Source organism: Bombus flavifrons, chromosome 9 (genome assembly GCF_040668555.2).
Source record: "Bombus flavifrons isolate JBK064 chromosome 9, iyBomFlav1_principal, whole genome shotgun sequence".
Classification (NCBI taxonomy): Eukaryota; Metazoa; Arthropoda; class Insecta; order Hymenoptera; family Apidae; genus Bombus; species Bombus flavifrons.
Window position 1 is genome coordinate 6,171,923 of NC_138450.1, and position 25,297 is coordinate 6,197,219.

The window sequence follows — 25,297 nt, forward strand, 5'->3', positions numbered from 1 at the left end:
GTATGTAGTATACCATTCCTTTAGCACGCTATAAATCGATATGCATATTATACATATACTTAACCCTTCTTGGAATAGATCTAGCGCTATCTCTATGCAGATAGAATAAAGCAATAGTATGCAGCCAGAAATTATCTGATAGAAGCTGGACGATATCACGCTTAATGGAGTATCGACGAGACAGTGACAGGACTTGTTTTGATGACCGGCGCTCGTCGCGCTGGCTGCACTTGAAGCTGCAAACGATGCATCAGCAGTGGCCATAATTCATTGGCTCCAGCAGGTGTATCCTCGTTTCCCCGGCCTCTTCTCACGAGCCAGCACGCACACACAGCACGCGGATTCCGCGACGTGGATCAACGCTGATATTCACGGCGAGCTGAAAACTAATCGGGATCGAAGGTAACGGATGAGGATACCTAGCTATGCTGAATCATCTCGGATGACGTAGAAAGCTATCGAGGATATTATACGTGGACCTTTTTCAACATCCAACCTAGAATGACCGATGGTATCCCTGAGAATCTTGATGGCGTTCCCGAGATTTATTTTGCGTAGTTAGTTAAATGGAGAGATTCATTTTTATTAGAACGGAGATTTTAATAACAAATGTGGGATTTTACTATGTAAAAATGTTTAGGAGATTTTAATCGAGCCTTTAATAAGTTTAAGGAATTAATAGTGTTTGTGTAAATAAGAGTAGAAATCAAAAGAGCTGCTAGTGAAATATTTGGCATTAGTGGAAATTATTAATATTAGGGGTACAAGTTATATAATTTGATAGTTCGTAAGGAAAATAAAAATGTTCTTCATGGTTCGTAAAGTTAATCATTATTTAACAAATCTTTCATAAGATGAACAAATATTTGAATTGAAACTAGGAATGGATAACTCTAAGCATTTAATAAAATAATACAGGAACGTCTTAGAGAAATCGTACTTATATTTTTATATAGTTGTTTAAAATTCCAGATTGCAGGAATTATTGATTTTGTTGAATCTTTCGCTAGAAAAATTGCAAATGAGAAAATAATATATGGAAATGGTATTAATTCATAAATCGATTTCAGTCCTAATGCCCTTGTAAAAAATTTGGACGATTTTATATTGAATCCGCCTACAAAATACGTATATAATCCATATTGCACTAAAATAAATGAAAAGAAGTCATTAAAACCATTAAAATAACGCGATTGATAAAGGCATGTTTTATGAGGCTGCGGTAGGATTTCGAATCAATTAAGAACGAAATAATATGTTATATTATGGAGAAAGGATTAAATCTTTTTGAATGATAATTCCTGTATAAGTTCATTTATGTCTACGTGTAATAAAATGAAAATTTCTGCAAAAGATTTTTGCATTAAAAGATTAATTGAAAGATAATGGAATCGATACCAAGAAAATATTGTAACATTCTAAATACTATAGCAGAGGTTGCATTTTGTATATTCTTGCACATTGTGTGCATTCTATAGACTTTTGTAATTTAAATTTCCTATAAATGCATAAACATCTACCGTCTACTGACATATTAGAGACGCGGTATGATTTTAATCTGATAGTTTCACAGTCTAGTTAGTAATTCATAATTAAAAACACACTAACACCCAATATTGAAACTCAAAGTGTATACTTAATATTATAACACAGCATCATCCTGAATTTTTTCTTGTATAAAGAGCAATTCCTTTAACGACTCTGCTGTTACTTTCACCAGATTCTGCAGTGATCTACTAATATAAATCAAATATTCGAATGTCAGATGCATCGGATCGAATATATATAGGAAACGTTATCCAGTTCGTTACATTCGAGTTTCTTCCTTAAACCCGTTCCTAACAAGAAACTATCGGATCCACGGGTCGATGTATACGAATTCTTTGCTTCTTAAGATTTACTTTGTCTCTTCCTCCGGCTAGTTCTCGGTGCCACGTTCCAGGGCCGTTCGTCTTGCTCACAGTGGCCGTTCTTTCAGCGGAACGGTACCACCCTCGAAGACACCCTTTCCATCGACAGCGTTCTTTAAACTTTCCACTGCCTCCCACTAGCATTCACTTCGCATCGATTTCGACGTTCACGCCTCGATGCGTCTTCTTCGCCCAGGGATGTTACCTATCGTTCTGCCCCCACGTCTCTACACGATCGCGCCACCAAAATGCCACCGTTCGAATCGCGCCTCCTCTTTTCTCCGGGAAAACCTGAAAAATGGCTCTGCTTACCACGGAACTTTTTCTCGAAACGTGTTCTCGGGTCGAGACTACACTCCTTTTGACGCACGTGGAAGCACTTTTGGATGCTGTTTGATTTAGTAATGGGGCGATTATGTGGTCGATGATAGTTGAGATGATAGTTTTCTTTATCGAGACAAATCGATAATTCGCAAAGAAATGCACAGCGAGTTGGGAAAGTATTTGAACGTTTACCATAGAAAATTTGTATGAATGTACATTACATAATAATGAATTTAAAAGTAATCTGAAAACGTATGGATATAAAGGTGCGTATTGAAAACATGCAGCATAAATAACGAATATAAACATAGAATTAATGAGCTCGTTAAATATGACAGCTAATTAATATACTGAATAATTAATTATTTAAATACTTTCGTGAGTAAGTATTGGTACATTTCTTGAAAAACATCGTTGGAGAAATTAAGAAGCTGAAATCTTCCGATCTATTTATACTCAAACTCCTGCATATTGAAATGAAAACAAGACTTAATTAAAAGTTCATAAATAGAAAATGTGCAAAGTTTATGAAATTCAAAGCTGCTTATGTTTCACGAAGTTCTGGACCAAAGAAGACATGATTCGCATGCTATGAAATAATAATTGCGTGTGCATTACGTCGTATTTTATTTTGGAAAAATGCCATAAAAATATCCAAATTTCCTGTACCTCGAAAATAATTGCACACTGTTTCTACTTATGTTTTAAACTTACTTTTACGTAAAGAATTGTATCGTATATGAATTATTTATGAGACACAGAACATAATGTTTTCACTTTTATTTTCCCTTCCATAAAATCAGAGCACGCTCTTCATAGCAGCATTAGAATCACTTCCAAAAGCTTCCAATTTAGGCCGTACTGGTAAATTCGGTAGGGAATTGCAAAATTATGGAGCTGGTTAAAAGTAAAGCTCACACAATTTCTTTCTCCAACACGCGAGGGAACCATGTTTAAGAAATGTAGACTGCACTGAAGAGGAGTAGGGTACAATTCTTACTAGAAACCTGCTTTATTTCAATCGTTTCTAATCTTTCGCTTATCTCATTTTCGCGTCTTATAATATCGCGTAGCTTAAGATTAGAAAATTATAATTAGATTACCATGCATATTCATATATTACACGAGTTTCTTAAAAGGGAGACTGATTTCTGAAACTGAGAATTTCATCTACTGCAAGAAAATTATATAAACAATAATAAATTTTAAGATAAAATTAAAAAGTAGGATTTGTCACATCGTCACTTTTCTTTATTTTTCAATTTATGGAGTTGATCAAAATGTTTTCTATACGGCTCGTATTTAATTCTCATTGCATTATCGTATTTATTGCTAGATAAACATTTTATTCTGTAGCAAAATTAAAATTTAATATATTACGTTACAGACTTTTTTATCAAAATTACCAGAATTAATTTGTAAAGTTGAATGCTATGAAAAAGTAACAAACAACAAACCTATATAAATGCTTTCTCTAAACGTGTTGCGTCATTTTTCACGACATAACGCAACGCCCATTGCGGTACAGTTATGTAGAATATAATTACATAAGAAGTATATGTATACTTGCTACCTACATTCGCAGAACATTTCATCCTACGTTTATTCAGAGAACTGTAACACTCCCTACGAATAGTCATTATCACAGCTATCGTAAATCGTAGGGGCTGCAATTTATCGTTCTGTAGCGGAACAATCGATTTTTAACTTGTAGCAACGTGATATTTCAACGAGATAATTGAAACAATTTATAAGTAGCGGTTCTCGTGCGATTGTACACGATTAATTCTATCGTTTGTCAGAAACGTGGTAAACGTTCTCGCGGCTAAAGGAAAAGCGTTTCGTTAAATCGGCAGGACAATCGTTTTTCGCTCGATAATAAGCCTCCATTGTGCCGATCAATCGAAAAATCGCAGACTCATAAATCTCATCTCACGTTACGACGCGTTTCACGATGCGGGGGAATGCGTGGGCGTTTACGGCCGGGACGTCGTAATTTTTTCGCTCGACGTGGATTTCTTTATGTAACATCGCTGCCCAGCTTCCCGGGAATTACTGTGAATGAAAATAAAACGGAAGCACTGAGGGCTTCCTTTTTTTTCCTCAGCGTTTCTTTTTCTTCTCATTCTTCTTCCTTCATCCCTAACAGTGTACTCTACGTTGCTTCTTATAAAGTGTTTACAACTGCTTCGTTCCTACTGATCCATTTTATGTGTCTCTTTCAGAAAGGTTACATGACTTGCTGGTGTAGAGATGTTTCTTAAATCTTGTTGGATATCGTTGATGAATTCCATTTAACTATCAAACGGAGGCCTCAGGGAAAGGAGAGAAGTTTATTTTTTTAAATTTTGATGCTATTTGTTATCTAGAAGGGTGTATTTTAGAGAGGAAGATTTGTTAATCGTAACAAAGCAATGACATAATGGTATGTTGATCAATATATTTTAAACGTTCTAGGAAATGGTGAAGGTATATATACATATATTAAATATTGAAGTCGTATGAGGAGAGAGAAATTGGAAATAAAATTCATAATCAAAGTAGTCAATTTTCTAACAATAAGACGGCATGACTGGATCAAAAATGCCGTAAAGGCCGCAGCTGTATGACTAAACGACGTAAACTATATTCACCGCTAAACATGAGATCTTTACTTTACGAACCAAATATTGAAGCATGTTCTCATGTATACCATTTCTGCAAGAGATACGTGACCAAACTTCGTATTCGTAGATATACTAAATATATTTTCGTAACGTTCGTAAACATACTAAATATATAATATAACACCTTTATGTAAAAACTAATGTAAAGCCTTATATCTCTTTACCAGTATTTTTTCTTTTGGGCGTAATAAAAAGAGCGTTCCAGAGAAATCAGGAGCAGTCATACGTCATAAATAACATACGGTGTTTGAAACAGCGATTCTGATTCCCAGAAACGGACGACGCGACGATATCCGTCAGCTTTATGGATCTCCGTTGCTCCGGCATGGAGCAACGATCTCGCTGTAACGCGTGCTCATCATTCAACGCAGTTCCGGTTCAACCGAAGCAGGCGCCGGATAACAAGGATTCCAGGGAAACCGCTGAAATCGTTAGAGAGAAGTGTTACGTACCGACAGTATACATATATAGTTGTTCTGTATTGTAAGAACGAAGCGTACGACGATGCGCGTTTACAAGCGGCGAGCCAGGTGAAAAGCGAGTGCGTAAAACCCGTTAGTGGCTTTTGCCGTTTGCGCCCAGATTACAAGCGGACCAAGATGACGGACCGCAATAAAATGAATCGCCAACTCACGTGCTTATATCCTGACGTAGTTGTAACAAGACGCTTAGTCTTCACGGTAATATGACACGTAATACGTTGAAATTGCAGTGGTTCACGAAAGTATTCGAATATTTATCATAGAAAGAAGCTTCTATGTGTATATTGCGCGTGATATATACAATCTGGACATTAACACTGCAATGTGAGGACAACAAAGATTATGATGAAAAGATTATACAGATTAGCCTCTTTCGTTAAAAGTGTAATATATGTTAGGAATCGTAAACTGAGATGTTTGTAAACATCAGCTATAAAAATGAATTATTTTTTAGAACAAGAATGTTATTAATTTGTAGTAGGATGAAATTTTCAAGAATAATGCAAGAAATATTGGGTATACGGAATTATCTAAACAAAGTATATCAACTTTTAAAAATCATAAAGACATTTTTCTCTTTATCTAGGTTTACAGTATAAAGACTAAAGTATCCCATTTTGGAAGAAAATATCGTATTAAATAGAAATGAAAGTAATTTTTAAAAGTGCCCTAGACAATTTTTGAACAAAGAACAGTTCAACATTGGTGACAGATCGGAAAAGGATAGATTTTGTTGGAAACACAGTTTACTGAATATGGAGTGGAAAGGTAAAATCACGTGGTAAATTCGTGTGCATCTCGCGAACTGGCGTCAGGAAATGAAGCGCTTCCGTGGGCTGCTACGAATACCGCGTGAAAACGCATAATGTAATATCACGTTAAGGCGACGCGACCCTGTTGTTCCAAGTACGAAGTCAGGTAAAAGTGTTTTTCTGGTTACCACACGAAGGATCTTGATTTCGATAAAACTTTGCAAGGATACACAACTCTGGAATACGTAAAAGTAATCTTACTACAAAATGCTTTTGACAACTGTTACATACCAACTGTAGATGTACAAAATGGTATATCTATATTTAAGTTATGCGAAAATACGAAACTACGAAACTACATTCTCTTCGAATAGGTCGACATATATAAATTCCACGTTGATTAAGTATCCTGCATTGCCGATGTAAATGTTGCATAAAACATTTACAGTCAAACTTTATGTAATATTCTTTTCTTCTTTCCGCTTGGGGATTACGGTTCTGCAGTTTGTCGAGGAAAAAGAGTGGATACATCCTCTACTTATCAAGAGTAAAAGGAGAGAAAAAAGTGATTAAGCTATTTCAAGTCCATTAAAATTTTCAGTATGTTAATTTAAACATTTTAAATTTATTTATTTAAATTTACTTTATATTTCCTGCGATTTTTCATGACTACGAAATTCCCCATAATACCAACAAAACTGATTATTACGCAAAAGTATTTTCAATCACAGACCGCTCTAAATTAATTCCCACGTAAAGATTCGTGTTTAAAATTCTACGGAACGCTTAAGAAAAAGTCCTGCGAATCTTCAATGACGCCGGTCTAAGGTGTGTTCATCGAATTACACTTAAAATCAATGAGCTTAATCGTTTTTTCCGGCTTACTCGGTCTTACTCGGATCGAGGACTTTCTTCTTCCTCTTTCGTTACTCTTCTTGCATAAATCCTACCTTGGCAAGGATCTAAATTACCGCGCGTGCTCGGTAATTACCGCAGGATTTGGTAGCGCTACTGTGTTCACGTTGGTATACTGTCTAGTATAGAGCTAATAATCGGTCTGTCCTTTTCCCTCTCACGAAATTCTCGTTGGCTCGATTTCTCAACAGCATCACTGCTCTATCTCTCGTTCGCTAACTCTACCGAGTGGCACAAAATATGTGGAAAATATTCGTAGTTTGGTCATGCGCATCAGAGTAATGAAAAAAATTCAAACACAAAAATTACAGTTGAGGCTCATGGCTCGAGTTACAAACAATTTCTAATTTTATGCTAGAAATAGATTGGAATATCAGTAAATCGATTGATGACATTCACATGGATAAGTCCATAAATTGAATGGTACGGAAAACTGATGATAAAAATAGCGTCTTTTAAATGTACTTTAGACCATTCTGTTCTTAGTATTTACCATTTACCATTACTTTATCATTCTTTATGTCATGTCGTTTAATCTTCTCAAGTTTGAAAATATTTATAGTTGCAAGATATTTACTAGAAGTATATATCCGCAAAAGACATAAAAGTATATAACTAGTAAATTATCCAATAGACTAATATACCTTAACATTCAGTGTAACACCATTTTTAACACTTATATGCGGGAGATGGTTGCTCATGTTGCATAATAATTTTATATTAAATATAAGCATAGAATAAATACCTTTTCTGTATATCATTCTTATGTACATTTTCAGATTGGTTTCAAATTTGACCAACGTAATAACGACAGTCGTATCTGCTTACAATACTAACATGCAACAAAGTATCTTAATAGGGGATATCATATAGACACAAAATTTTTCTATAAAAAGTGCTCAATTATTTAACCAGTGTATTTTGCGACACCCTATATTCCCCAATGTCTCTTTCTCTGTTCCTATACTAGGGGTGAACGTGGTCGGGATCGTGATGACCCGCGGTTTCCGAGCTAACCGATAGCGATAACTCTAGGAAAAGGCCGCGATAGATTTTCCCCGGTCCTCACCCGTGTCGTCATTATTCCCGCGCGCCTCGTCGTGGTCAATATGCTCACGTTACGGTCCAACTTTGGACCCCAGCCTCTCCGGATAATCCTCGAAACTTTTATCGGATTCCCGTCGTCAAGTCGCGCACCCAGACACCGAGAAAGTGTTTCGGTGTAAATCGACGACCTGGAAGTACGATGCGAGACGTAGGAAAGAGACAGGGATCGTCTATCGTGTAGCCGCGATGCCACACGGCCTTCGGTATCAAAGTCACCAAGAGCTTTACGGAAATCTTCCAGTGGTTATCCTTTTTATTAAGTTTCCAAGACCGGAACACCTCGCTTCGTGAAGCCCAGAATACGACGATCCAACTTCGACCTTCGACGCGTAAATTGAAATTCGATCGTCGCGAAATTCTCGTCTACTTGGAAGCGGAACTTGCTTGTTTGAGTTGAGAGTCGCGATGGATCATGAGCACACTGAGAACTATGTTCATGCACCTCTGTCAACTAATTTACGTGCAAGTTTCTGTGCAATGTGAGCTTCTTTTTTACCGAGGTTTACGGTCTTGTTTGCTTTTTGAATTTGTTTCGTTAATAACGCGCACAAGTGATCAGAGTGTTGCACTTGTTGCGTATTCCCCAGAAATTTATTAAACAGGTAATCGTTTTAGAGGAGAACAGTGTCGTAAACGAGGAGTTTGTTCGAGGAAATGTGAAAGCGAGGTTTTTTTTTTTTAAAAGATTATTGAGTATGCATATTACGTTTGCGTAAAATCTACCTGATTACTCCTCAAATCTCTCGTGACATTGTCCTTTAACATTCTCTATGATACACATAGTATAGTTTAAAATACATAAAGTTCTAATAAATGATAGGAATTGTGAGAATATCGGTTATTTTTTCAATCACAGTTTTAACCACGTATATTGAAAATCATCTCAGTTTTAGAATCTTCTGTCTCTGTGTTTTTCATTTTTATAGAATCCTGTTAGCTTTAATACTTTTCTTACACTTTTCTTAATTTAAGAATTTAACACTTTTACTGCTTCTGGAAGTTTTTAGTTATAGATAAAAATAACGTTTTTATATCGTGAAATTAATTTTTCACGGTAGAGTACAGTAATTGCAAATGTTTTTAATACTGAAGATTAAAAACCAATGTTAAATTTGATATATATTAATACCAGAATTTATTTTCTTTCATATAGCGATATAATATAAATGAGATATCATTTAATCGAACAAATCGGTCACTACATTATCAAAGGCAAAGCGAGTAAATCGGTTTTTCACATTTTAAATAATATACATATGAATCGACACTTTATCGAGATCTAAAAAGAATTAGTAATTACAAATATATTTTATCCGTGCAAACCTCCATGAAGTCCGTTAACAAAGAATACGCGTTCCATAAAAAAAAGGACCCAAACTGAATATGAAGTTTCAAAGAAAAAATGACTTTGAACAAATTTTTTTCTCTACTGTGGTACTTACTCCTTTAACAATATTTTCACACCTTTGAAAGTAACAGAGATATCTGAGTGCACCCTTTTAACCTATACATTTTATCCTGTATGTCACGTAAAAGAATAGGTCACTATTGTTGACAAAAATTCATTGCAAACTTTTAATACCGATATTAAATTTTGATCAAAGTGATGTTGGGAATTTATTGACGAATAGTTACTGTAAGTTTAGTAAAACTTTGAAGTTAGGAACAAATCATAATAGTGAAATCTTTGCCGATCACATGTTTGGTTTAAAAAATTTGACTAATTTTATCAATACGTTATTACGAGTTTAGTAAATAAAAAATTCTACGTACCATTTGCCAACAGTGCGCTGATTGGGTTATATTTCAATTCTGCTCTTGTTTCAACGATCAAAAAACAATTATTTGAAAGCGATATTTTAAAAACGATTTTATACAAAATATGATTCTATCAAAAATAATCCGCAGAATCCAAGAAAGTCAACAGTCGTAAAGTTGATAAATAGAAAATTTTGGAAAATCGTTGCCTCAGCTCTAACAAATCTGAATATAGTAAATCTAAAAGTACGAAAGTTGTATTATTAGAATAATACTTCTTTTCCCAAATGCTGAAATTAATGAATTTTCCAAACTGAAAATACTAATTTCCACGTGGCAAGATATCTTTCTTTAACACAGGCGTAGTACCTTTAAATTTAAGATTGAGAAAGATTGATGTAGAATAAAGATTCTTCTTGAGAGACACGTAGAATCAAAGATCTCTTACCGCATAGATAGGTAGATAGCATTTTAATTTTCTGAAGTCTCGCTTTCAGGTTCACTGTAGCTAATCTGATATTAATAGATGCGAGGATTCTGCACGTCAAAGGGCAAATGAACGTAGGTAAGAGATGTGTCACGAATCTATGTAGGTATCAAGGCAAAAGACGAATAGAGAACTTGGCTTTCTGATTGCAGCCTGCTCGTGTATTAGAACCTTTCCACTTCTGTCTCAGATTCACCGGCAAAGCGTTATTCCGAAAGGAAATAGCTTTGTCTGCTTCCTTTCTCGCACTCAATTCATCGTCTCTCTTCTGTCTTCTTCGTCCTTCCTCCTTTGTTTGTTTCTTCCTCTTTTCTTCTTCTGTCCTTAGTGTCCTTCTTTGGATATCTACCAGTACAATAGACTACTACAATTAATATGAACAATGAGATATCTGCCTGGTAAATAACTTAGTTCTATTAAAGCTTTTTTCCAATATCGATGGTAAATCAGGACCAGCGGAAAACTCAAGTTGGTAATAAGATGAAATGCTTATGGAGATTTAGACGTGAATGGAACGAACAGGATTGTATGTAACTTTTGTTTTAATACGATAATGATAAACAGGCCGTTTTTTATTTGGTACAATTATAGCTGCAAGCGATTGAATTAATATCGTTTAAAATTTTCAATGTACCTTACCTTTTTAGTGGAATTGAGTCTCATTAGCGGATTGTGATAGCAAATTTTGCATGATGCCTCTTTGCCTTCATTACTTATCATTTCCGAGATGTTCTTCTTTGTACTACCTTTATGTGCTCATTATTTTGATAAATATTGTAAATTTTTGAATAATGACATATCTCCGTAATTTTATCCTACTATGAAATTTTATACTTCAATGTAACATTCATTATGTAAATATGTTTCGTAAAATTTAATATTATGTATGAAATCTTATTACATTAAAATACCGATTCTGTAAAATTATTTTATTCTAAACAGCAAAATTTAATAAATTTTTAATATGCTGTAAAATAAGTACTCGAATAATTTGACAAAGTTTTAGACGTACTTAGTATCTAGTAACTTGAATAAAACAGAAATTTGCCATTTCTCTGACATAAGATACGTACACATTACAATTCTGAAAGTGAAATTTTTGTATGTGATCCTGGTTCGATAACCAGAAACGATAATATCGAATATTTCGATTTTCGACAACATACAGAAACGGAGCATCCAGATGACGTATTTACAGCGCTATGCATGGAAAGTTAATTCGCTGGAATCTCTACGAGAGCACTCTCTAATGCTAATGAATGCATTAATATAAGGACACACTTAATAACCCTTACATAGTTACGTGCACCCGCGTATATGCATAAATGCATAAACGTATACAGCATGAACGTTCCTCGCGTTAATCTGATACGATGTATTACGTTTGCTTCTTTCAGAACATATGCTACATAAGATATATTAATCATGCCGTGCTCAAGAGCAAATACTCGTATAAATTTCCTTTTATTCCATTTATGCTATTTTTATACTCTTAACGAAAGAGCTATAGTGCCAATTGTATGGTGAATCCGAATTTAATGTGCAACAAATGTATAACCGAGAATTACATTGTAGAGAGGAAGCAATTTATTTGCCAACACTAAAATGATTATAGTTTGATTTTTCAAGAACTATTTTCTTATTCGACCAAATTATTCTTTTAGAATTATAGATTAATAATTAATGAAATTTCTAATAGACAGATTAGAAGTCTATTACTAGGTTTAATGAATAATCAGAATATTCTTCTGATTATTTTATGTAAGTTTGAACTTGGAAAGCTTGTTACAAAAGTTGTTGAAAACATAATCATGATGCTTGAAGAAGGTGATATAAATACTAAAACATTTCAGCATTGGTTCGTGAAATTCAGAACTGCTGACTTCTCATTAGGAAATGAACCATGAATGTTAGTCGGAAAATATCGTCGACAATAATGTTTTAAGAGGTATTACTGAGGATAGTGCGTAACAAACAGCAAGAGAAGCAGCGTTTGAAACGAAATTAAGCCATTCTACCATTAGTCGTCGCGCGAAATAAACAGGAAAAGTGGAGATGAATTCTGTACGAAGCGATATGCAAAAGCTCAATTGGAACAAATTGAAATTGTCATAAAAATTATTTTAACTTGTTTAAACGCTTCTGTCCAACACTTTCGCAAATAACTATATCGTGAATATTCAGGCAATTGCATATCTCTATGATCATAGTTAAAGGAGTGGATAAATAAAAATTCATTCCATTCGCTAAATATTATAATAAGCGCTCTACTTGGAATACTTTCTATATTTTAGCAGGTTGTCTGTATTTTGTAGATCTTTGGAAACGGCAAATTTCCCAAAGCTACATGTACGTATTGACAGTCTACAAATAAATTTTACAAATTTTTGCCACGTACTTAGAATCTTGTTAGCATGCGCGAAGACAAAATTCTGACCGTTTAATCATTTCCCGAATAATCTAAATGAATTACCACGCTTTATATAGCGTCCGTATGCACGTCTAAATATCAATGTACGATGCTGTACATTTTTATATTTTTAACTTGGTTCTCGGTAATAATTGCTACTGTCGAGAAACAGCGTATTTTTGCATCTCAATCCTATAAGCAAACAAATAAACAAATCTGTCAGTTTCGTGAAATCGTATGTTAAATAGCCATAGGAGTAAGTTATTTCTCACGAGGTTGAAACGTATACAGGTTCCTAACGCGATCGCTTCGAAAGTTAGACGATATTCGTGAAAGCGAATGCACAGAAGGCGGGCACTGCGGAAATCCAAATAGCCTGAATACCGCTTTTCTCAGAAGTTTTCATTGCAAATATTTCCTACGTTCGATATTTGGCCGTTCAATATCTAGATTGACGCACTTCCTCCAACCGCGTTTGCGTTGAGGAACCACCTATTGATATTTTTTCACAAAAAGCACAAGAAATAGGGTAAAGGAGAGTAAAGAGTAAAAAGATGAAACAAGAGAAAAGAGAAATAATGAAGTTGAGTTATATAATTTGTATACATTGTACAACAAAATTATAAAATTTGTAAAATTATGAAATTATAAAATTTTTAACAAAAAACAGCAACGCCGTGATGAAATGTGATATATTCCGCTATTTGCTAGCTTGCGTGCAGGCCCAATCAGTAAAAGAACGACGGTATTTCTTTCAACATATTGCTGATGCATCTAGTTTCAATCGTATTATCAGTACGTTGCACTGGCGTTTCGTGCGCGTTCCAATTCGCTTTCTCAGGATAGACATGGAAGCGTAACGTACTAATAACATGATTTAAACAGAAGAATTGCAAATATTATTTGATCATCGCGAAGATACTTTTCTACTACTTTTTCTAGTATTCAGTAGAAAATTACCTACCTATTTACCAAATATTGCGTCGCGATATCAATCTTGTCTTCCCTTCTTGCTCCTCCCTTAAACTTATCCGGATACACGACTCTTTATCGCTATGATCGGTACACAGCAGCCACGCCCTTGCTAGGAGAGAGATCTTTTCCATTCAGGATCTCGAAGTATCCTCCTCAATGCCAGATATGGAAAGTTAGCGTGGAGCAGCCTGTAAAAGGATCAAAACTTAAATGAAGTTAGCGGTTGGATAGAGAATCCCTGCCGTGCGGAAAGGAAATCCAAGGAAACTGAAAGGAGGGTTGCAGGGAGGGAGGGTTGCAAGGATTGTATAGGCGATTCAACGGTATATACTTGCCACCTGCAATTCTCCCTCCCTCATCACCGTTTCTCCATCATCGCGTCCTTTATTTCATCCACGCTTTCCGCGCTGTACAGCTATGCTTTAAATAATATTTTGCAAAACAGCCGGCGCAGAAGAGAGCGACATTCGCCCGGCGAAACGTTTTACTTAAACCGCCATCTCTGCGTCTCGGTTTTCGCACAATTTCACTTCTCCCTTCTACGAGTCCATTAAGGCTGTTACATCTTTCCGTACAATTTGTTTTGCCTTTGCTTTCCGAATGCCTCGGCTCGACTGATTCCACGGGAAACCAACGGCAGAAACGCGTCGGAATAAGTAATCGTGCTACGGCCTCTTCTAAGGAGTTCCACGGCTACGCTATTCTCGCGGCATTCTGAAAGCGGAAACGGGGGATTCAAAGAGGAACGAAGGACGGTCTGATCAATCCTAAATTGAAGAGAAATGGAGAAAAGTCGTGCGCGATAAACCGGATTTTGTGTAATTCAGTTGCAACGAGGAACCATGGTCTTTTGTTGCGCCGTCTACTTGTTGACACTCTTCATCGTTTGCGGTATGTGTAGGTGGCTTTGTCAGTGGCTGAGGTTAGAAGAGTAGACAAGATAACTGGTTCGTGAGTTTTCATAGACATATTATGGATTCGGGATAGCGCATTTTGAGACTTCTGAATGACCTTTTGTTGTTCTCTTTGCATCATGTACTTCTTCATGTGCGTTCTGTTTTGTAATTATTTTTCTGGTGTGAGCTTTACATTAACACGGTTTTGATATTTTATTCTTGCAAGTGATATATTCGTTGGAATATCGGCGTTTAAGAAATAATCATTTCCGATTAATAAACTGAAATATAAACATGATTTTTTCAATACGACTAATAAATTCCCATTTATGTAATTGAATTTTACAAATTACAACTGTTTGTGAAACAGCAGTCAATATCCACTCATTAATATTAACAGGAAATTCTTGTTTATGAATACTCAAATAAGTTAATTATTCAATGTTCCAAGAAAAGAAAAATTTCTTGTATTTATTTGAACTAACAACAAATTTGAACAAACTATATAAAGGACGATATCTGGTAGTAAATTTTCAAATTCCTCTCATTTCCTTAATTACAAAAACTTGCGATTTTCTATTCTAAAATTTCCCTAAAATTACCAACCACGAATGTGTGAGGAGGAAGAAATAAGACTTCAGTAGCAGACAGAAAAATGTTTATAAAATGAAAAATATAAAAAAACTTCATAATTTTACGAAATGGATTTGTTTAATAAGAGCAACTGTTAAATATGTATCACAGAATAGGTGACTGCTACCAATACGGTAAACAATTTTTCGTTTCAAGTGTTATTACAGTTTATAGTGTGAATTTTAAACTTTCTTTCATCTTTCATTGTATATACTGTATCGTTCAAGTTATCATAATATCCGGAATAAGTTTATTTAGAACAGTAGCTTGTTTGACAGACAGTTACCTCCTTTTTACCAGTGCATAAAACAACGGTTCGCATCTATCGTCTAGGGTATACAAATTTCTGTAACACTCACTTCGGAAATTCGCCAGCAGCGGTGCCCAAGTAACGTAATACGGAATCGTGGAAATATCGGATTCCCTTGTTCCCCGAGAGAGTTTAAGTTACAAATATTCTCTGTGTTCCGTGCCAGTTTTCCCAGTGTCTTTTTACCGTTTCACGTTTAAATCGAAGTAAATCGTCTCTGGTGCACGGAACAAAAGGCAAAACCGACGTTATTCGCTTCTTCTAAAGAGAAACGACGTATCCGACCGACTTGTTTCGCTGTCCAGATCGATACGATTGAAACGCGAAAGTTAAAAGTTTATCAAAAATGAAAGGCAGATAAAACAAAATGAAAAAATAGAAAGAAGGGAAGAAGGAATCCGCATACTCGGATCCACGTAACATGCCTTGTTTGTATTCACCGATTAGACTCCGTTCCATGTTTGCCTCGAGTAAAACATTTTGTAAACAAGCGGCCAATATGGACAACGGGGAGTTGTACATGAAAAAACAGGTTGCGTTTCATCGTTGGTGAAATAGTCGAAGGCTTTGAAATATGCGATGCACGTAGCATCGTTCGTTTATCCAACGTGTGCCGAGTGTCCGGGCCCTTTGTATCGATTTTCTTCAACGAATAGTCCTGTTTACGGAAAATACCGGTGGGATCAAACTCGACGCCCACGAGTATCGACTTAGGGATCTGCGTGAAAATTAACACTGGACTCTTACAGATTTACGGTTTGCTTTGAGTCATTTCTAAAAGATCAAATAATTGATACATAAGAAAATCCTACGTTACGTTGTAAAATGCATTATGCAGAATATCGCTTCAATGTTTGAGGAAAAATCGCATTCAGAGATATTTTTGGCGATTAAGTCAGAAAATGTAGTTACGAAAAAACGTAAATTTTCAGATTCATTCCTTTCCGACGGGTTGCTCGAGTATTTGTCTTCATAAGTTCGTCGGTAGTTCGAATTTCGATACAATATTCTACATGCGTGAAACTATAAAAAAATTGAAAATGGAATTCATTGCGTGAAATCTAATTCACTGTGATTATGTGGATATTAAAGTACTACGTTATAGAATTTTTTAAGAAATTCTCGTGAATGAAGAAATGTGTAAACGATAAAATATGTATTCTTTTCGGATCATGCAAAAATAATAGCATTTATAGGGAACTAATATAATTACTTCATCGTTAAATTGTGTACTTCCTTGAGAATCATTCACTAGAATTTGTAAAAAATTATGTAACACAATACTATCATATGCATATAACCGTAATGAATTGGATTTTAATTCAACTTTTATGTAATATTTGTGGACGCAACATTAGTGCCAAGCCAAGCTGCAACTTGACTACGTGTACTGCTTTTTCAAATTTTGTTCTGCATATTTCATCGCATTTCGAGATACGGCTTTACGATAAGGTTAATCCCTCTACTAATTGAGAAACCTGCATGGTTGAAAACACTGTTCCGGCAACAAACCACACAGATTAAGATTAGTATTCACAAGACAGCGTCCAAAGAATTATAAGAAAACCATAAATATTCGAATCAGACCAATGACGATATATTATCAACATGTTGAGAGATTGCAAAGGAGATAAAAAACAGGCATTTCTTATTTCTTAATAATAATCGATTTCGAACCTGTCATTATAGATTATATTTTTTATTCTACAGTATATATTTGCATTCTATAAATAATAGAGTTATGATTTAAAAGAGTAGAAAAATCTGGGACACATGATATTCACAAAGAATAAATATGTTTCCAATCGACATGGGTATTTGCAAAAACTATTGATCAATATCAATTTTATATGTTCCGAGAAATTCGTGCAACATGCAACAATTTGTGGATGTGGTTGTTGAATTGTTTCACAGTTATCCTTTATTCTCTACTATAAATTCTGTAAACCATTAATTCGAAACAAAAGGTCCAACTTTTCATCTAGGTAAAATAGATTCCAACAGGGTTTGTCTCCAGCAGAATTTGTTTACGGATTTATCTTGCTCGAAAGTTTTATTCATTTCGAAAGATACAAAATGTTTTCCAAGTTCTTTGTTTCCATTTGAAACTTCATCGTAACTCTGTTCCCACAAATCGTGGAAGAATTCTGTTACAAATGAGAGATGGAATCATTGTGTAAAAAATGAGTCGAAAATGTGATACATGCACCTTTTCTTAGATAAAATCTCTTTTCAAGAAAAAATGCAAAGTTTTGTAAACCTTAAAATAAAGTCAAGCGTGCTTTTTTCTATTGAGAAACTGACTGACTTATATGTCTTCTGTTAAAAAGAAATTATATACTTTTTCCTTATCTTGAGTGTACATATGTGCGTATGTTTGGAAAAGTCAAAAATAATAATTCACGCATTAGCATAAAATCATAATATTTAATGTATTAATATATGCCAACAAATATTAATTTGTGTAAAAGCTGAAATTGTGAGACATTATTTACGTAACTGGATTTATTTTGGACAGTTCTTTGATTTATGATGAATTGCACAAAAGTTATATTTGTACAGGTTCCAACAAACGAATAACACGTCATTCATAATAAATATACATAATTTTAGGCGGAATTAACGTTCGACAGAAGAATATCCAATGAAACGATTTAATATTGATTTTATCATTTTAAACAGAACAGAAAGCAATTGGATCCTGGTCGTAGAATCACAACATACAGTTAAGTACATACACATAATCATAAAAGTGTTAAAAAGAACGAACGAGTACTTTAAAACGCGCCGCGTTTTATTGCATCAGACGACGAAAGTTTCGCGACAATAACAGCAGAAAATAATTTTGGGAAGTTTAAAATCGTCTGCGTAAAACACGTTGATGTTCTTGGACAATAAAAACTGACAATTTACAAGCTGAATTATCATTTCAAGTATGAATTTACGTGGATAATGATCACTTATATGACAGGAATTCGTTTATATCTTTATTACAATGAGGTTTGTTCAACACTGGAAATTAATTTCTTAATTTCTTATCGTTAAATATATGTAAATTATCATCACTTGAAATTTTCGAAAACGTTTCAAATGTATTTAGCAAACTATCAAGTAGTTTGATACATATTTGCAAGTTATACATGGCACAAATGGGTTGCCTAAAAAATCTGGGTTCGCTTTCCTATTTTTATCTGCGTATACCGAATATTCTAATGAATTTTGTGATACATGAATATATCTAACTACTAAATTCATTGAAATGATTCATTTCTCTTTCTTAATACTTCATCTTCGGTATAAAAATTAAACCTCATCTCGAAAAATAAACTTTTCTTTTATCTGCGATTTGTTTTGAAAGTTAAATTATTCGATGGCCGTATTTTTCATGTTATATATATAGTGAAGAGTCTTTATTTAAGAAGGAGATAGAAGAACAAAGGTAGGAAGGAGCTATGTAGGAATCCGGATAGCGCGAATAGTTCAGAATGTTTCCATAGTTCGAATAGTTCAATCACTCGGCGCATTACTTTCGCAAAGAGAAATATTCAAGCATCACAGATCAATTCTCTGTTTCGTAATTGCCTGTTCTGCAAAATAAGTGAATGAGTTTTAAGTGATTTGAACGTTAGACATTAAAAAAAAGAACATAGGGAAAAGTGAAATTTCTTGCTGTGTGAAATTTAAGTGGTTCAACTTTTCTCAATTTAAATCAGTATATCGGTAAATCAAACGAATTTTTCATCACAGTTACGTTAGGAAGTAGAAGCTGTCCTAGAATATTCTAAACAATAGTAAAAAATACCAAAAAAAACTTTTTAGAATAATAAGTTTTCTTTCAAACAAGAAAGCTCTAAATATTTTTAGAAGTTGCAGACTTGATTCCAGGCACAATTTCATTCGTAGTTTGTGTCATGTTGAAGATTTCATATCCGTTTCTCTTCCTCCACCGCGATCGTTTCGTTAAATCGTTGGATTCGACAGGTCACGCCAGTGCGTGACTTCTTTTCGCTCGTGCGGCGAAACGCACACCTGTGGCAGTTAATCAAGAGCGTTCCCACCGAAGTACCGGGTTGCGATTGCAAGACCGCACACGGCAGGAGCAATTTGAAAAAAAGAAAAAAAATGCCCAGCCCTTAAGCGAGAAACACGACAAATATCAAATCGATACAGTAGTCCCTAGATGCGCGCGCAACCGATATAGTCTCGCTTTCTCATTCACGCGCACGCACACGCATCGTTATTACGCTTAAGTATCGATAAATGCTCGTACACACCACGTTCCTATGTTTACGTTCCGCAAGGATAACGAGCGTTTCATTTATCCTTTGCGGCGAAGTCGATGAGGATCATCCGCACGCGTACTGTATCCGTAATATATGTATTTTTCTGCCCGATAATATTACCTTTATAGCATGTAAGTATAATATTTAAACTAAAAAAGTGAAAATATAAAATTCTTGCCATATATGTGCATGTGTAATAACATTCCAAAACAATGTTTCTTAAAGTAACATAGTAAATGTCAAGAATGTGTTGGAAAGCAGTAAACCAGTTAACAGTATATTCACATCTCTGCACCAATACAATGTAAGTAGAGTGAGTCTACAGAGAATGAATCACTAGACATAACAAAACGGTAGGGTTTCTCTACAAGCCCCATAACCAAAGGAGAATAGATATATGAGAAACATCGCATTAGCTATTAAAATTTTTCTGCAAGTTTATAAACTGTCATGTTATTTCCATTGTGAAGATCGTTACTGCTCCTTTCACTCAATTAACCACCTAATATTTCATGCTGCATGCAGTTACCATTGACTGAATTCACCTCTCGCGCTAAATCCTTTAGCAATTCTCTTTTTTTTTCTTTTTGACGAAGAAATAAATATCGTGACTAAATTCTAAAGTTCGCGGTGCCATAAGTTTCAACACGTATTACCATTAACACGCCCATTGATTCAGGTGTAAAAGCTCGTAGACGCTTTTGAAACCAGACCCGCTAACAAGTATACCATTCTCCATTCCCGCAATTTTCCTCCATTGAATTTGCCCGCGTGTCGTAGTTTTTCGAACAGTAAACGTACCGGTAGGAGGACAAAGAGAATGAGAGGGGACACAATGGGGAAGTTGGTTGTAGCTGAGGTCAATTATGACCGGCGCAGCACGAGCCGTATAACGTTCGCCTTGTTAATTCCGCGCGACGCTTAACGGCTACGCCTGCGATTCGTAAGTTTCGCGCCTCAAATACAAACTAATACATAATTTACGTTGTTGGATGATGAGTGGTGTACAGGTCGCCCGAGTGAATTATATTCCGGAAATAACAACGGCTCGTCAAGCTAACGATACTAACGAAAACCGCGCGGAATGGCCACAAAGGATTGTAATTTTAATTACAGCCGGTGCGCTCTTTTCGCGGTGAATATATGTACGCAACGTGACACAAAGCTTGGCTAGGCGCTGTCATCAGGCCGTCTATCGGATGTGCAGCGACGCGTGAGCCTGTTGGCCTGCCTTTTTGAAATGCAAATTTTACGCCTATGTCCGGATATTTGCCATGTTTCCACGGTAAACGCGGCGAGGGGCGTGTGTGCGCGCGCGCACGCATCGTTTTAACAAATATGAGGGAAAACGCGGGAAACATCACGCGTACAACGCACGATGTACGTTATCAGCTCGAACATAAATCCTTGATTTTTCCGACGGAAGGAATTTAGTGTGCGCCGTCGCGGAAACCAATATCAATCTGCTATATTACCAATTTGGTCTGGCCCCCAGTGAAACGGCCGCTGAGGCCTGCTTGATTTACCGTGTTTTCAAGAAGCGATTCGTTAAACCGTCGGAATCGTTATTACCACAGGGTTTGTCGGTGATAATCCTGGCCCAGCCGTTCGACGATTAATTGAACCGGGGCTGCGACAGAGAAACAAAGATGAATGATTAATGAAGTATAACGTGAAAAAGATGTAACGACGCGGTGAGAAGGGTTTCAAGGAACGATTAAAAATCGAAGTACTTACACAGGGTGTTTGAAAAAGAATCCTACACTTTGAGAGCTTATAATACTTACCGAGAGGAGCAAAAACATCTAATCAATATACGGTGGCTCGTGAAAGTAGCCAATTAAATAAGCGGAAAACTTTTGCGTGTACGTATTGCATGCGTTTTGTAAAACATTCTGAAGTTTCATTAACACTGTGAATGAAACACGACTGTCATAATTATGTCGGAAGAACTTCGGAAGAAGTCAGTCTGTAAATGTAGACAGATGCTACGAGACATTTAGTACAAAGTAGATAATATATTCAAGAAAAGTCTCTGAAAGTGCCCGAACACTTTTCGTAAGTAAGTTAAAATTGCTTATCTTCCATTAAGATGTTGTTTCAATTCAAATGTTTTTCATATCCTCTCTTGGGAAATAAAAGCATTTTAACGTGAATTTTTATATTCGATATAACATATTGCAATATCTTGGTTTTATTTACATGTTGTTTATTACGGTTTTATTACGTATTTGTATACACTTTTACAATTCAATAAGTCTTGTTTATCTTACGTTTATTGCAAAAGCTTATTTAGGACATGGAGCAACTGATACAATTTTATTCAACAGTAACATGCAATAACAATAACGCCAATTTTTATGTGTAAATGATATACCAGTAGGTTTTGCAATATTTTTATATTTCCCTTCTTTTGTTTACCGAATAATAATAAATTCCCAAACTAAATTAATTGAATTTCAACGATATTCTTTTCTATTTATCTTCTCGTACATTTATTTTTTATTGCACAAATAATCTGTTTGTATTTCTCAAACAAAGATAATGATTTTCATTCTTTAACAGAGATTATTCAAATTCCTTGGAAGACAACTTTGCTTTATTAAAAATTCTGTGGATTTTAAATCAGGAACAAAGATCCTTCTTGCTTTGTGGTGGCAGTAAATCAAACTTCTTTAAACTTCTTCATATAATCATAGTAACATTTGGAAATGTTACCATTCATCGGACTAAATCTTACGAACACGGCGTAATTGGTAAAAAAATAAGAAGATTTCTTACCTTCAGGTGGGATCCGGATCTAAATTCATGCTGGTGCTTAATAACGTTTCCGAGAAAAACAAAAAGGTTCATATCTGGGCTATAGATTTTCGCCTTGAAAATTAGAGAAATTCATTTCTAAAACTTAAACGCGAAAATCTTAGTTTGAAAAGTTTTTTTACAGTAAAATCCAAAGATATGTATCTTCTCACTCTTTTGAATTTTCAAAATAGTATTAAGATGTTGGTTGTCTTGCTAATTACACCTCTTGTTTCTATAAAACTTCATCAGCTTAACAGCTACTTTTAAAAGATCTACATCTCTGAACGTAATATATTCGGTTTTTGATTATGTTATATTAAAATTCTTCCCTTTAATCATAAAGTGACATTAAAATCAAAAAATCAACAAAAATCTACTTATCGTGTTTTTCTCCTGTGATCTTCAATTATTAATTTTATGATCATTCACTCAAGAAATTTGTGTATCTCAATTAATCACTGAATTCTTTTAAATAAAACACGCGTCAATTATTAATTAAATCAATCAGTTTGATAAGAAATGTTTTAACAGCAATAACAAAGGCCACGTCACCTAGAATTTTAACTATTCTTCAAATGATTCTCTCTATAGTATATGCAAATATAACCAGTGTTGCATGTCAACTTTAATTTGATTGTAAATGTCATATAACTGGCGCCTGATCGCTAATTTAATTTTCACTCTACTAAAACTTGATTGCCAGAAACACCAGCTCACTATTTAGGAGTGAGAAACTGATTGCGCCAAAGTTTAAACAGTTTAGGTAACGTTAGTTGACAAAAAGCTTTGAGCTCCTTAAGGAAACGCTAGTTGACCGGTTACTGATTAGAAACTGATCTGCCAAAGTTCCTGAGCCTTGGAAGATGGTAACTGATTAAAAACTAGCGACGAACTTCTTCTGATGCCCGTTTGCTTCACGGAGATGTTGCCTGAGTGGTTATTGATTAGAGACTGATTTCATGAAAGTTATGAGAGCTTCAAGAGTGTGTTCATTCGTCGAAGACTAATTGACTGCTTGGAAATTTGAAGATTTCAGAAGTTATATCGTTTCTTAAATAAAAAGCGTAGGTGCTGATCTGTCACTTGAAACTAGATGCTGTTTGTGGATTTTGTTGGAAATTTAAAAATAATACCCGATCAATTCGTCCATGATTCCAAAATATTGTGAAAAATAATGAATGGTAGGTTTAGCCAGGAAAATCAAGAATATCGAACATCCATTTTATTTAATTGAATTACATACAGAGTTGAGTCGAGTAATAATATTTTTCATCGATTCAGTCTATTTGAGAAAGGATCGCAGTTTACTAATAGAAACGATAAAATTCGATGATATTCAAGATTTTTAACCATAACTTATAAAGATACCGTTGACGTACCACGAATAAATGGAAGTGTAACAAAGTCATAACGCGATGTGAAACAAAATCAAATAAAGGAAATTCCAAAGTAAACGCCGCCGACTTCCGAAGCATATTTCAGATTTAACCGAACGGCATGAGTAGTGTTTTCCAAACCATGATTACCACCAATGTTATTCATTGTATCAGGAGCAACATCATAACATAATTATTTCAGTATTTTAAACGTATGCAAACAAAATGCATGGTTTCCAACAATACCTGTTAAATTAATCGAATAAAGTGAACGTTTTCGCATCTCTGTTGGTTGAAATAAACGAAAATAAGTGCCACAAAACGACACGATCTCCAACAGGAAATATGTCTGTTTTATTTTCTGCCACTATCGCTGCTAAAACTTTCGTACAACATGCAAAGCACAAAGAAAAAAGCTGGCAGAAACGAGAAAGTTCGAAGGTCGTAATATTCGAGAAATCCATTTGACGCGTATTACAAAAAGGGATACACGTCATCGTTTATTCGTTTGGAAGTGGAGGGCTGTATTCAATTAAAAAGCGTCAATTTGCCAGATCGTTCGGGCCGTTAAGCGGTCCACGGCTTGGAGAGAAGTCACACAGATTGTTTGGACGTATCGTATATCGTTGAATATAAATCCCTGATTTCACGAGGAAAGAAAAACAGGCAAAAGGAAAAAGGTACAGAGCAGGACAGCTGGAAAGTTTTCCAATTAAAGTACTCGCTATCCGGCAGGACGATCGGCATGCTACAAGGTCCGTGTGCTCGGTCTCATTAACGCTTTTCCAAAGTGGATACAGTGGAACCGATCGAAAGTAGCGGAGTAGAATGGGAATAGAGGGTTAACAAATAGAAAAAGTCGAATTGAGCGACCATTTTTCTTGACTGTAGCCATAAAGTCTGAGTTTGGAATGACAACAGTGGATTTCCTCCACAACCCTATGCCGCCCCCCTCGAGATGGCTGGTAAACGTTTCAATTTCCATCGGCGGTCGGTTTGGCCTGTGTATCGCGGAATCATTGATAGCTAAGGGAAAGAGGGAAGGATAGGGTCGACCACGGCCTAGCAATTTTATTCGAAATCGTCCGAGTGTTAAACTATGCCCGATTGAAAATCGATATTTCATTCTGGCCGACCTGCCGATACGAACTAGCCTGGCAGAGAAGATCGACAGATTTTCTATGGCGAGTGGATGCTGCAGAGTCAGGCCA

General features: G+C 35.4%; 1 long non-coding RNA gene across 5 annotated transcripts in view; it reads left to right on the top strand.

Moving 5' to 3' along the window:
* LOC138183596 (uncharacterized) overlaps positions 1-25,297 on the top strand; it is a 215,168-nt gene that overhangs the window by 119,341 nt on the left and 70,530 nt on the right. For 2 of the 5 annotated variants that reach the window (XR_011174087.1, XR_011174091.1), the window contains one exon: positions 79-4,307. This is a non-coding gene — a long non-coding RNA (uncharacterized LOC138183596). Of the gene's footprint in view, positions 1-78; positions 4,308-4,459; positions 4,785-5,172; positions 5,906-25,297 lie in introns of those variants that run through there. The other 3 variants (XR_011174088.1, XR_011174089.1, XR_011174090.1) reach the window with 3 other exon arrangements.